The 13,361-nt window shown below is 44.2% G+C and overlaps 1 long non-coding RNA gene across 1 annotated transcript in view; it reads right to left on the bottom strand.

Annotated features, from left to right (window-relative positions):
• The window catches only part of LOC143768563 (uncharacterized), a 74,020-nt gene extending 68,991 nt beyond the window's left edge, over nt 1-5,029 (bottom strand). The window contains exons 1-2 of the long non-coding RNA XR_013213944.1: nt 4,916-5,029; nt 3,754-3,896 (exon numbers count right to left, since the gene is read on the bottom strand). This is a non-coding gene — a long non-coding RNA (uncharacterized LOC143768563). The remainder of the gene's footprint in view (nt 1-3,753; nt 3,897-4,915) is intronic.
• Nucleotides 5,030-13,361: the final 8,332 nt, after the last annotated feature.

Here is a 13,361-nt window from a genome sequence, read left to right as displayed (position 1 = left end):
CCACACTGGATAGTAGCTAGCTAAACTGTCTGATTGATATATAACCGTGTAGCTGACTAGCTAAAGTCTTGCTGCTAACAGTGCCAGCATCAGGAGGGTATGTGCACACGCTGCGGATTACTCTGCAGATTTTTCCGGACTGATTTTGGCAAATCCGCATGCAGATTTACTGTGTTTTTTCTGCGGATTTCACCTGCGGTTTTACACCTACGGATATCTATTATGGAGCTGGTGTAAACCGCTGCATAATCCGCACAAAGAATTGATATGCTGCGGAATAAATAACGCTGCATTTCCGCCCGTTTTTTTCCCCAGCATGTGCACTGCGGATTTTGTTTTCCAGAGGTTTACATGGTACTGTAAACGCATGGAAAACTGCAGCGAATCTGCAGCGGCCAATCCGCTGCGGATACACAGCAAAATCCGCAGCGTGTGCACATACCTTTACAGTCAGGGTCGGACTGGGGTGCCTAGGACCCACCAGGAGAAATAACTCTAGGGGCCCACTCTACAGCTTCAATAAACTTTTTTTTATATAATATACGAACAGGGATATTATTCATATTTACAATATACCTCATTAGGAAAATAAGTTTCTGTCAGCAGTGAATGATGAGTCCGGATGTTCCTGAGCTCCCGGCTTTCTCTACACCTGGCCCCTGATTTACAGTTTTGTTTTTTTTCTTTTTTAAACCGAATTAGCAGCGGAGGACAGAGAAAGTCAGGAACTCATGAATGTTCAGGACTCATCATTACATGCTGGAGCTTCCAATACAAGATTGTGGTACAACTGAGAGACCCCGCATTCTGCTATCGGGATCTGTCACTAGTTTGTTTCCCTTAGTTATGAAACCATAAAATCAGTGACAGATTCCCTGTAACAGAACCCCTGGATAAAGGCCCCGTCTCACATAGCGAGATCGCTAGCGAGATCGCTGCTGAGTCACAAGTTTTGTGACGCAACAGCGACCTCCATAGCGATCTCGCTATGTGTGACACGTACCAGCGATCAGGCCCCTGCTGCGAGATCGCTGGTCGTGTCGGAATGGCCTGGACCTTTTTTTGGTCGTTGAGGCCCCGCTGACATTGCTGAATCGGTGTGTGTGACACCGATCCAGCGATGTCTTCACTGGTAACCAGGGTAAACATCGGGTTACTAAGCGCAGGGCCGCGCTTAGTAACCCGATGTTTACCCTGGTTACCAGCGTAAATGTAAAAAAAAACAAACAGTACATACTCGCCTTCTGATGTCCGTCAGGTCCCTTGCCGTCTGCTTCCTGCTCTCACTGACTCCCGGCCGTACAGTGAGAAGTGAGAGCACAGCAGTGACGTCACCGCTGCGCTCTGCTCTCAGTGTACGGCCGGATCTCAGTCAGAGCAGGAAGCAGACGGCAAGGGACCTGGACACCGAAAGGCGAGTATGTAGTGTTTGTTTTTTTTGGTAACCAGGGTAAACATCGGGTTACTAAGCGCGGCCCTGCGCTTAGTAACCCGATGTTTACCCTGGTTACCCGGGTGCTGCAGGGGGACTTCGGCATCGTTGAAGACAGTTTCAACGATGCCGAAGTCGTTCCCCTGATCGTTGGTCGCTGGGGAGAGCGGTCTGTGTGACAGCTCCCCAGCGACCACACAGCGACTTACCAACGATCACGGCCAGGTCGTATCGCTGGTCGTGATCGTTGGTAAATCGCTTAGTGAGACGGGGCCTTAACACCATTATGGTAATTTCACACTAGCGAGTCCGCTGCGGGATGCCCGTTGCTTGTATCCCACAGTGGACCCGCTTTGGAGGAGGATCGTGCTGACATTATACAGATATATTCTCATATATAATGCTGGGTGCATTATATACTGTACAATGTTTTGAGTCACAGTGAAACCTTTCAGGTGTATCGCACACCTCTTTAAAGGCTCTCTGTCGGCACAGAATGACTATTGAAACCAAGCACAGGAGCTCAGATCTTCATGGCGGCCAATCGTTTATATACACCTTCCCACTTGCTTGTTTCCCATCCATTTCCATCCTTCTCTGACTCTATGAAGTCAGAGCTGTCAAGCACATTAGAGGGGGGTGGAGAATGATAGAATACAAACAGGTGGGAAGGTGAATGTATATGATTGGCCACGCCATGAATCACCAATTGGCAGGACTTAGTTTGAACAGTCATGGCATTACAAGATCTATTCCTTAAATAATAAATAAAAACACAACACAGAATTTATTGAGTGGAAGAAAAATGGCCGTGATGTTTATTTAGGGTTAAACCAGTTACAAACAAAATAAATAATGTAATCACAACTTCCATATTTCCATAAAAATACCAAATCCAATCCGCCCATACCAATGGGCGATTTTCCCACAAACAAGAACATCACGACGGGGACTTAACAAAGAAAAGGGGAGGGAGGGTGGGCTCTTCTTTTCTTCACTTCTCCAGCGGAATGATGTTCCCTGGTAAAAGCTGGCAAATATATAGCAGAATAAATCTGCCCAACAACCATAACCACCAATAAAAATCCTTTGAAATGGGCGCCAAAAACACCAGTTAAAACCAGAGCTTCTAAAAATAGCTCACCATGGACATTTAAACTGACCTGAGATTGAACCCTAAATTAAAGACCAATGTGCATATCTGATAACAACAATATTCCTAAGATCTGCAATGCCATGAGACCCCCCCATTATTTCATTTTTTGGCGGGGGGGGGCTAGCATTCTGCACTGACAGAGTCCCTTTAAGGGTAACTTGTCATCTTCAGAAACATTATTTATCTGCAGATATAGGGTTAATCTGCAGGTAAATGGGGTTTAAAGCCTGGTTAGCCGGCATAATGGGAATGCGATGGCTGCAGGGAGAAATTTAAGCTTTATTCTCCCTTCCGCCAGTCACTTCCTGTGATGGGCCGCTGCAAGGAAGGAGAAATTATAGTCACTGCTTACTACAAAGTGCGTGTGCTGTAATAACGTCCCGACACCAATTGTGACATCATCCAGGGAGCCCAACCTCAGGCCGGGCTTCATTGAGGACTAAGATGGCAGCAGCATGTGACACCCATCAGCAACCTACAACTGCGTCACAGGGGGCTGATGGATGCAGGTGAGTGCAGGCACCGGCCATTGTGCCATCTAAGTGCCGCTGTCAGTGATTGACAAGGGCATTTAAATACCTAAAACAGCAGCAATCAAGGCGAGCTCTGATCACTGCTGTTACAGGCAGACGTCGCTGTGTATCACATCCGACATCTGCCTGGTATGGAGCAGGCTCAGCTCCTGAACCCACTCCATGCAAGCACATCCCTAAGGTGACAGTTATGTCAGGGTTAGAAAATTTCACTTGTCTGTTCCTAAACATGGAAAGACAAATGGAATTCCCTAACATGTGAAAGAGCCCGAATAGATTGAGTAAATGTGTCCAAACATACAAATGTTTTTACACTCCAGAAAACACATCTTACAAAGATACGTATAATTCCAAACACGCAGACAGGCACAAACACACAGACAGGCACAAACACGCCAGTATACAGAATACATCACCTGAACCAACATCAGTACATGGTACATCAATTGTAGTGTTAACTCAGCCCAATATACATTTATATCACATGAACCTACAACTCCCAGTATCTCCTTAACAATGGAGATACTGGGAGTTGCTGTCATCAGTCATCAGCCTGCGGACCATAAAGGAACCACAGCACTGATGAGACGCAGGCTGGATCACAAATAAACATTCACATCCAGGTATCTTACCTGTGACATCTTTTCTGGTTAGAGTCTTTCTCTTTCTTTTCATCTCCATCTTGTCCAGACTCCATGACTCTTCTCATCCACAGCTGTTCTCCGTCGACCTCCATCTTCTCTGGTCTTCTGCAGCATATCCCCACACGACGCCCCTAAAAATAGCAGAGTCATTACAATGCTCCTAAATAAAAATATCTGCCCTATGCGGAGACTACTAACTTTCACAATACTCCCTGCGCTAAATATGACCTACTCAATCTATAATTCTTATGGTACATGCCCTCCACACTGAGCTCTGTTTTTCTATACTGGGCCTCCTCTTCACAGTGTCCTCTCACATGGTGTCCCCCCTATACTGCCCAGTCTGTATACTGTGCCCCCTCATAACACTACCGCTCTACAGCATACTATTCCCTCCTTGCTGTGCCCTCACACTGTCCCCCCATACCTAGTTCTGTGTCCCCTCACTCTTTTCTCCCCCATGCTGTCTCCTCTCACTCTCCATATTGTCTCCTCATACATCTCCCTTCTGTTCCCGCACCCATTCCCCCCTCGCCTCATTCACAGCACTGTTTCTTCCCACATTCTCCGCATATTGTATCCTAAAATTTCTCCCCCCATCTCTCCCCAATTAAAATATTTAAGAGCACAAAGACACACAAAGAAATACAGAAGCACGTAACACACACACACGAAGACATGCATTAGTAGACACATACACACAGAAATGGGGGCACACACACATATACACACAGGCAAGCGCACTTATGCACGCAAAAGTGCATACGTAAACACGCAGACAGTCATGCTCATACACACAGATACTCACACAGAAATTCACGCTCAGACAAGCACAAACCCACACACACACGTGAAGACAGACAGAAATGCACACAGACTAGACACCTGCAAGCACACGCAGGAAGACAGGCACACACACACACATGCAGACACTCAATCACATACACACAGAAATGCATATGTAAACACAGACACGTGCATGCAGACACAGACACACATACACAGACATATGCGTGAGTATATATACACACATATACCATGCATACATATACAGGCATGTACATACACACATATACCATGTATACATACAGGCATATGCATACAATCCATATATAACCATACACACACATTCAGGGCGTTAGTACCCTACCTTGGCTTATCTCCAGCCCAGCACAGGCATTATTGAAGCACTGCACTCGTATACCGGAAGCAGCAGTGCAGGGCTCGCGGAATGATGTCACTTTAAGCAGACGCGGCTGTGGCCGAGTCTGCTAGCTGTGAGGCTGCTGATTGTGCGACCCCCTGCTGTTCTCCTGCTTCCTGGCCCAGCTCTCCACTGTCTGTGCTTTGCGGCTGTTTAGCCACGCCCACATTTAAAGGGCCCCCAACCTTTTTTTTTTTTCCTTCCTCCCCTCTCCTTTTCTCCAGGGGCCCACCGGGAAATCCCTGGCACCCCGCTAGGCCAGTCCGACCCTGCTTACAGTATCAGAATGGCACTAAAACAAGATGTCTGCTATTTATATGGAGAGGCACATGTGATTTCAGCAGCCAGTGACACAAGCTGTTGTGTGAGGACATTGTGGGTGTTTCCTGCGCCCTGATTGACTAGCTGCAATGTGCACACATAAAGTTAGGAAAAAAAATGACTGTTTACAAGAACGCCGCTCCTCTGAGCTCTGCAAATCCCTCCCCTCATCAAACACGTGCCAAATGCTCATAATACACCACCATTATCATTGCAAAAGTGCTGAAAATACTTTTGTGGCAACACAAATATTTTCCCCCACTTTTACTGAATGTTACTGATTTCTTCAGATTTAATAAAATTTTGATTGTGTTTCCAATCATGAATCTGAATGTGCCATTTTCGTGCTGAATTTATGTTTGGTGATCATTCGCTTATCACTAGCAGAGACTAAGTGGTGGATCATGTGCTGAAGAATAAAGCGTGGAAGCCTACACGTTTGCTCATATGTCCTGGTATGCCAGTATACACATACCTCATCTACAACTGATCATCAATGGAATGGGAACTGAGCTGCTGTTCTCAACAGCAACCACAACCCAGTGCGTCGTCCCCAACAATATTCGTCTTGATGAGCTATCAAAGGATAAGACATCAATATCATAGTAATGAAAAATCCCTTTAGTGTATGTGCACAGTGAGCTTTTTTGCTTTGGTTTTGGAACAAAAACTTAGCGGAAACCAAGTTTTACGCATGTCGTGTCTCCCCCTTTGATGTGGGCTCCGGCGCTGAGCCCACATCAAAGTCGCGTCATGTCAGCTGTTTTGTACAGCTGACATGTGTGCGCAATAGCGGCAGGTGGAATCGCGATCCACCTGCCGCTATTAACCAATTTCTTGCCAAATTATAACCCTAACCCTAGCCTTAACCCTAGCCCTAACCCTAGCCCTAACCCTAACCCTAGCCGTAACCCTAACCCTAACCCTATCCCTAACCCTAGCCCTATCCCTAACCCTAGCCCTAACTCTAGCCCTATCCCTAACCCTAACCTTAGCCCTAACCCTAACCCTAGCCCTAACCCTAGCCCTATCCCTAACCCTAGCCCTAGCCCTATCCCTAACCCTAACCCTAGTCCTAAACCTAGCCATAACCCTAGCCCTAACCATAGCCCTATCCCTATCCCTAACCCTAGCCCTAACCCTAGCGCTAACCCTAACCCTAATGGGAAAATGGAAATAAATACATTTTTTTAATTTTTTAATTTTTTTCGCTAACTAAGGGGGTGATGAAGGGGGGTTTTATTTACTTTTATAGCATTTTTTTTAGCGGATTTTTATGATTGGCAGCCGTCACACACTGAAAGACGCTTTTTATTGCAAAAAATATTTTTTGTGTTACCACATTTTGAGAGCTATAATTTTTTCATATTTTGGTCCACAGAGTCATATGAGGTCTTGTTTTTTGCCGGACGAGTTGACGTTTTGATTTGTAACATTTTCGGGCACGTGACATTTTTTGATCGCTTTTTATTCCGATTTTTGTGAGGCAGAATGACCAAAAACCAGCTATTCATGAATTTCTTTTGGGGGAGGCATTTATACCGTTCTGCGTTTGGTAAAATGGATAAAGCAGTTTTATTCTTCTGGTCAGTACGATTACAGCGATACCTCATTTATATCTTTTTTTATGTTTTGGTGCTTTTATACGATAAAAACTATTTTATAGAAAAATATATACTAATAACTGGTGAATGTACCTCCCCCTAAAAACAACACTGTCATCAATCAAAAATTGGGTTGCCAGGCGTCTGGACATTTCCTCCATAAGTTGGGCACATATTCAACAACCCAAATTGAATTCATACAGGAGTGCATTATGTTCATCGCTGAACATAATTATTTTATGTATGAGGGCCGTTTCTTCCTACAACAATGGGGCACGGCTATGGGGACGCGTTTTGCCCCTGCATTTGCCAATCTATATGTAGCCAAGTGGGAGGAGTCAGCCATCTATGACAAAGGTCAGCTTCGTACAGGGGTGGTGTTATGGCGCCGATTTATAGATGACGTCATACTTATTTGGGAGGGGTCCAGGGTAGACCTGGACTCATTCATTTGTAGCCTGAATACCAACAATTTTGGCCTGGAGTTTACACCCACTGTAAGTAGCAGTACCATCAATTTCTTGGATTTGACTATTTTCATTGAAGAGGGCCACCTCCACACAAAATGTTACCGGAAGGAGGTGGACTCGAATAGTTTCATCCACACCAGCAGTTGCCACCTCCCGGTGTGGCTTACAAATATTCCGAAGGGACAATTTACCAGGATTCGGCGCAATTGTACTATTATGAAGGATTATGATCAAGAATCCGAGCGCCTTACACAACAATTCCTGGAGAAAGGTTACCCTCTGCCACTGGTCGAACAGGCAGCTAATGAAGTAAGGTCCATACCCAGGAGTGTATTGGTAAAGAAACCTAGTCCCGATCCCCAAGGAACGGCATCTATTCCTGAACAGATCAAACAACTGCCCATCATAACGCAGTTCCATACAGGATACAAGCAGTTTCAGGGGATTGTCCGCAAACATTGGGCAACCTTGCAGAGGGACAGGATCATAGGGGAACATCTACCTCTATACCCGAGGTTTGTGTATAAAAAAGCTCAGACGTTGAACAATCTGCTGGCCCCCACAGCCAAATTGGCCTATAATGATCAGGGCCCGCTGGGCAATCAGAAATCTAGATCTGACGGGGGTTTCATGCCATGTGGGAGGTGCTACTGTTGTATCCATACAGGCACCAAAAGTAGTTGTCAAACTACTTTTAGAGATTCCGCCGGCATGGAGACATTCAATATTCGAGATAAAATTACATGTCATTCCACGGGAATCATTTATTTGATTCGATGTCCTTGCAGGAAACTGTATGTGGGCAGAACAAAGAGAAAATTAATGGTACGTATCAAGGAGCACCTAAGGAACATTCATAAGGGATTCCTGGGTCATCCCCTATCCCGCCATTTTAAAGAGGTACATAATGGGAATATAAAGGATGTACAATTTTGTGGAATACAAAAAGTACGGCATAATCTGAGGGGGGGAAACTTCTTGAAGCAAATGTCTAAAGTAGAGTCGGAATGGATATTCAGACTAGACTGCCTTACCCCTAGGGGCCTGAACCATGATTTTGAATTATATGCATTTTAATGGGATAGGTGGAACATTATATGTATCATATAGCTATAAAATGCCTTTTGAGGTTTCAAATATAACGATGGATGGTATCCCCTCTCAGGAATATAGTACATACTGCTAAATGCTATACACAATCTCTATGCAGTTAAACGCACGTATAATGGAGATAGGGGTGTGCAAGATTGTATCCACGCATACAGGCCTATATATGTCCTATACTTATAAATCGTGTAGTATTTTTAGTATTATGATAACAGGGTGTGATATTTACATTTTTTAAGTTTTTTTAAACTTTTGTAGTTGTGCTAGGGTATTGTAGCATATTTTAATTGGTTTTAAAAATAAAGTTATATTTTTTAAACATTTTTTATTTATGGTTGTACGTATGTGTATATGTACACATTTTTACATATGTGTGTATTTATATAAAAAGTTTTTTCTTTTGCACATAGTATATTCTCTTGGGGCACACGTGATTGCATGCAAGAAAACATCTCCAATAAGGATTAATATCTGACAGCCCAGAACTATAGATATATGGGTGGTAGGATACATTAATGTGGTGTCATTCTGTGCTACCGATCATTATTTTGACTGAAGTGGTCAGTTCATTGCAGGGGGCGGACTTATAGGGCTGGTAAAGGTATATATAGCATAGGAGCTCTCAACAGGGACTGTAACCCTGATGAAGAAGGGCGTTAACCCTTCGAAACGCGTAGGTTTGTCTTTTTGATCCTAGTGAGGCTCCATAGGTCTGTGACGTCACACGCTGCTTGTCAGCGTCGGCCATCTTTACTTCCTAGTGCAACCAGGAGCGCCTCCGGCCGGGACGTTACCTGGCTCTGCACTCAGTAGCGGCATCTAATCCTAGCCCCGTTTGCCCGTACTCCTGTGGACCCCACTCCTCGGCCACAACTTCCAAGAATACTTCCTGGTCGTACCCACCGCAGCATTTGCGGAACATCACACATCCCCAGGGACACTTACCAGGAACAGCAGAGAGCGCAAACAGTTACAGCACATGGTAAGGGATTCCGGTCCACTTGTATTTTTTGATCGTTGCATGTATCTGTGCTGAATCCATCCGCACATACGGTGTTGGCAGGTGTAAGGTGTGTGACACAGTACTTCTAGGTCGCATTGGTGGCCTCTAGTAGCACCTGTAGTGCACTGTTGTTTTTAGGGGGAGGTACATTCACCAACATATTCAGGTTTATTGTACTCCGATGATTAGGCATAGGCCACCTGTATAACCTAAGCGCGGTACCAGTTATTAGTATATATTTGTTTCTTACAGAATTGGCACATGTTCTGAGGTTACCAGCAGCTGGGTTATTACGATAGGCATCCATCTAGACGCCATAGTCATTTGTGTAGAGCGCCGGTGACAATATTTGTTTATATATTTTATAGAAAAAATAATTATTTTTGCATCGCTTTATTCTGAGGACTATAACTTTTTTTTTTTTTCGCTGATGATGCTGTATGGTGGCTCATTTTTTGCAAGACAAGATGACGTTTTCAGTAGTACCATGGTTATTTATATCCGTCTTTTTGATCGCGTGTTATTCCACTTTTTATTTGGCGGTATGAAAATAAAGCGTTGTTTTTTGCCTCGTTTTTTTTATTTTTTTTTTACGATGTTCACTGAAGGGGTTAACTAGTGGGACAGTTTTATAGGTCGGGTCGCTACGGACGCAGCAATACTAAATATGTGTACTTTTATTGTTTTTTTTATTTAGATCATGAAATGTATTTATAGGAACAATATATATATATATATATTTTTTGCATTTTTGTTTTTTGAAATTTTTTTTTTTTTTTTTACACGTGAAATTTTTTTTTTTCACACTATAACATTGCCCCGGGGGGGTGGGGGTGGGGGGCATGATGTTATAGTGTAAGATCGCCGATCTGACACTTTGCTGTGCACTGTGTCAGATCGGCGATCTGACGTGCACAGCTCCTGGAGGCTTCCCGGAGCCTGCTCTGAGCAAGCGCTGTGAAGCCACCTCCCTGCAGGACCCGGATGCCGCGGCCATCTTGGATCCGGGCCTGCTGCAGGGAGGAGGAGGTAAGAGACCCTCGGAGCATCGCGATCACATCGCGTTGCTCCGGGGGTCTCAGGGAAGCCCGCAGGGAGCCCCCTCCCTGCGCGATGCTTCCCTATACCGCCAGAACACTGCGATCATGATTGATCGCAGTGTGCCGGGGGTTATTGTGCCGGGGGCGGTCTGAGACCACTCCTGGCACATAGTGCCGGATGTCAGCTGACACCCCGCCGCGATCGGCCGCGCTCACCCCGTGAACGCGGCTGATCGCGCTGGACGTACTATCCCTTCGGTGGTCATACGGGCCCACCCCACCTCGACGGGATAGTACGTCCGATGTCACAAAGGGGTTAATAAACTAGCTATTGAACTCGTTCTATGCCTGGGTGACAAGCATTTTTATTGGTACATTTGCGGAGCCAATTTTTTTTTAAGATACCGTATCTGTAAATTCGCAAATGCAGTGTCTTCAATAAAATGGCACATGATAGCCCGGTGTGCACATGCGCTGACTCCAGCACCATTGTATTGAAGTGTTGTACTACAAAATTAAAGGGAACCTATGACCAGAAGAAAGCTATAAACCTGTAGATATGTGGTTATTATGCTGCATAGTGCCTGCATGCAGCTGAATGCAGTGGGGAGAAAATTAACTTAATTCTTCCCGCCAGAATTCATTTCAGTTGAGCATGTGGGGTGCCACGGGTTCAGTCACTGCTCTGAGTATAGAGAACGTCCGCTGTAACTGTGCCCCCTACTCTCATTGACACTCCCTGTACATTGAAGTCGGCTGTCAGTCAGGTTCAGGAGCACTGTGACCGCCGTGGTTCTGTATTCTCAGAGAAACGGCTGAACCCACAGTGCCTCCTACCCCATGACTGAAGCCAAATGCGTGGAGAATAAAGTTCATTTTCTCCCTGCTGCATTTGGCTGCGTGCAGGCGCTGGTCAGCATAATAACGTTGTAAACCTGCAGATTAACCGCATATCTGCAGGTTAACAGCACTATTTCTGGTGACAGGTTCCCTTTAAGATAGTTCAAAAATGTACCAGTAAAAATGTTCCCTACCCCGGGCACAGAACTTACACAACAGCTAGTCTTGATATGTGGTCCTCCATTCTGGTATATGCTCCCTCGTCCTGGTCCTCCATCCTTTAATATGCTCCCCTATCCTATTATACAGTAGTCTCATTTAGCCATATAATACTCAGACATAAAAATCCGCCTCATGATAGGTCATCGATATCATAAGCTTGAACAACCCCTTTATATACTCAAAATGTGGTGACACTAATAGGTGGACACCCGAACTTGGACAACGATAAGGTTGCAGATGGCGCAGAGTATAGAAAGGAGACTACAATGTTCACGTTGTATAAGCTAACCAATATATAAAATCTAAACATTGATGTGCGGTGTCTGGAAGCATGTCCACAATGGACCATATTCAGATTCTATCCCTCTACATTAAAGGGGTCTAAACTTGCTACAGAAATTTTAAAATTTCTGCCCCACAGATCAGTTTCTGTATGGAAAAACTCTGTAACACGTGAATACGATATTGTAAAATCTTCTCTATATGGCTAGTACTCATTCACATTTAAAATTTACAGCATTTTTATGATACCAGTGTATTTTTGCAATTCACTAACCTATATGGTGTAGAGCATGCAGTTAAAAATATTCTCGTGATACCTACCTAATCTGTTCATTTATGTGTATCTCTACTTTTTCCTAGAAACCCTGTCTAATTATACTGGCTGCATAGGTAAAGAAGAATGAGAACGCACATGATTTTTAACCTTTCCATGCAAAAAATAAAAAGCACCCAAAACCAATTGGTTATTGCTCCTCACTTTATAATATCTTATATGATAGAAACACACACATAAGGACACAACTACCACCATGTTTCTCTGTAGGCACTCTGCATTTTTTTAAAATACATTTTTCTAAGCACATGGTGTCTACAGTGAAACATGATGGTGGCAGTGTCCTTATGTGTGGATGCTTGTTTGCTCCTGATGTTGGGGAAGCTACATTTCATTGATGGTTTAATGAATTCACAGACGTACTTCTCTATATTGAAGGAGAAGATGCAACCATCACTCAGTGCCCTTGGTAGATGTGCACTTTTCAAGTAAGACAATGATCAAAACATATGTGTTGCATTTCTGAAGAAGAACAAGGTGAAACCGAATGAAAAGCCGAATAAGTGATAGGGAGTTTTGAAGAGACAAGTTGAGCATCACTCTCTTTCCAGCATCCAGGCTCTAAAAGAGGTCGTTCTTGAAAAATGGAAAAAGATAAAAGCTGCAATATGTTGCCAAGCTGTTCTTTCTACGCCTAGAAGACTTTGTGCTATACTTAAAAATCATCAAAGTACTAGATGTTTAAGTTCTTGATGTGCAGACTTTGGCTAAGTCTGAGTTCCAGAGCACTCTGGAAGAGGCTTTCATCCAGGATATCTCTGTAGTTGACAGCATTCATAATTCCTTCAATGACAACCAGTTGTCCTGTCCCTGCAGCTGAAAAACACCCCATAGAATGATGATGCTGCCACCACCATGTTTCACTGTTGGGATTATATTGGGCAGGTGATGAGCAGTGTCTGGTTTTCTCCACTCATACCACTTAGAATTATCACCATAAAGGTCTATCTTCATCTCATCAGACCTGAGAATTTTATTTTAGTCCTTCATGTGTTTTTTTTAGCAAACTCTATGTGGCCTTCATATTTCTTGCACTGAGGAGAGGCTTCTGTCGAGCCACCCTGCCATAAAGGCCCGACTTGAGGTTCTTTTTTACCTTTCTCACCAAGGCTCTTCTCCCACGATTGTTCAGTTTAGCTGGATGGCCAGGTCTAGGAAGACTTCTGGTG

Source organism: Ranitomeya variabilis, chromosome 4 (genome assembly GCF_051348905.1).
Source record: "Ranitomeya variabilis isolate aRanVar5 chromosome 4, aRanVar5.hap1, whole genome shotgun sequence".
Lineage (NCBI taxonomy): Eukaryota > Metazoa > Chordata > Amphibia > Anura > Dendrobatidae > Ranitomeya > Ranitomeya variabilis.
The sequence above is the reverse complement of the archived record's forward strand: the minus strand, read 5'-3'. Positions and strand labels throughout refer to the sequence as shown.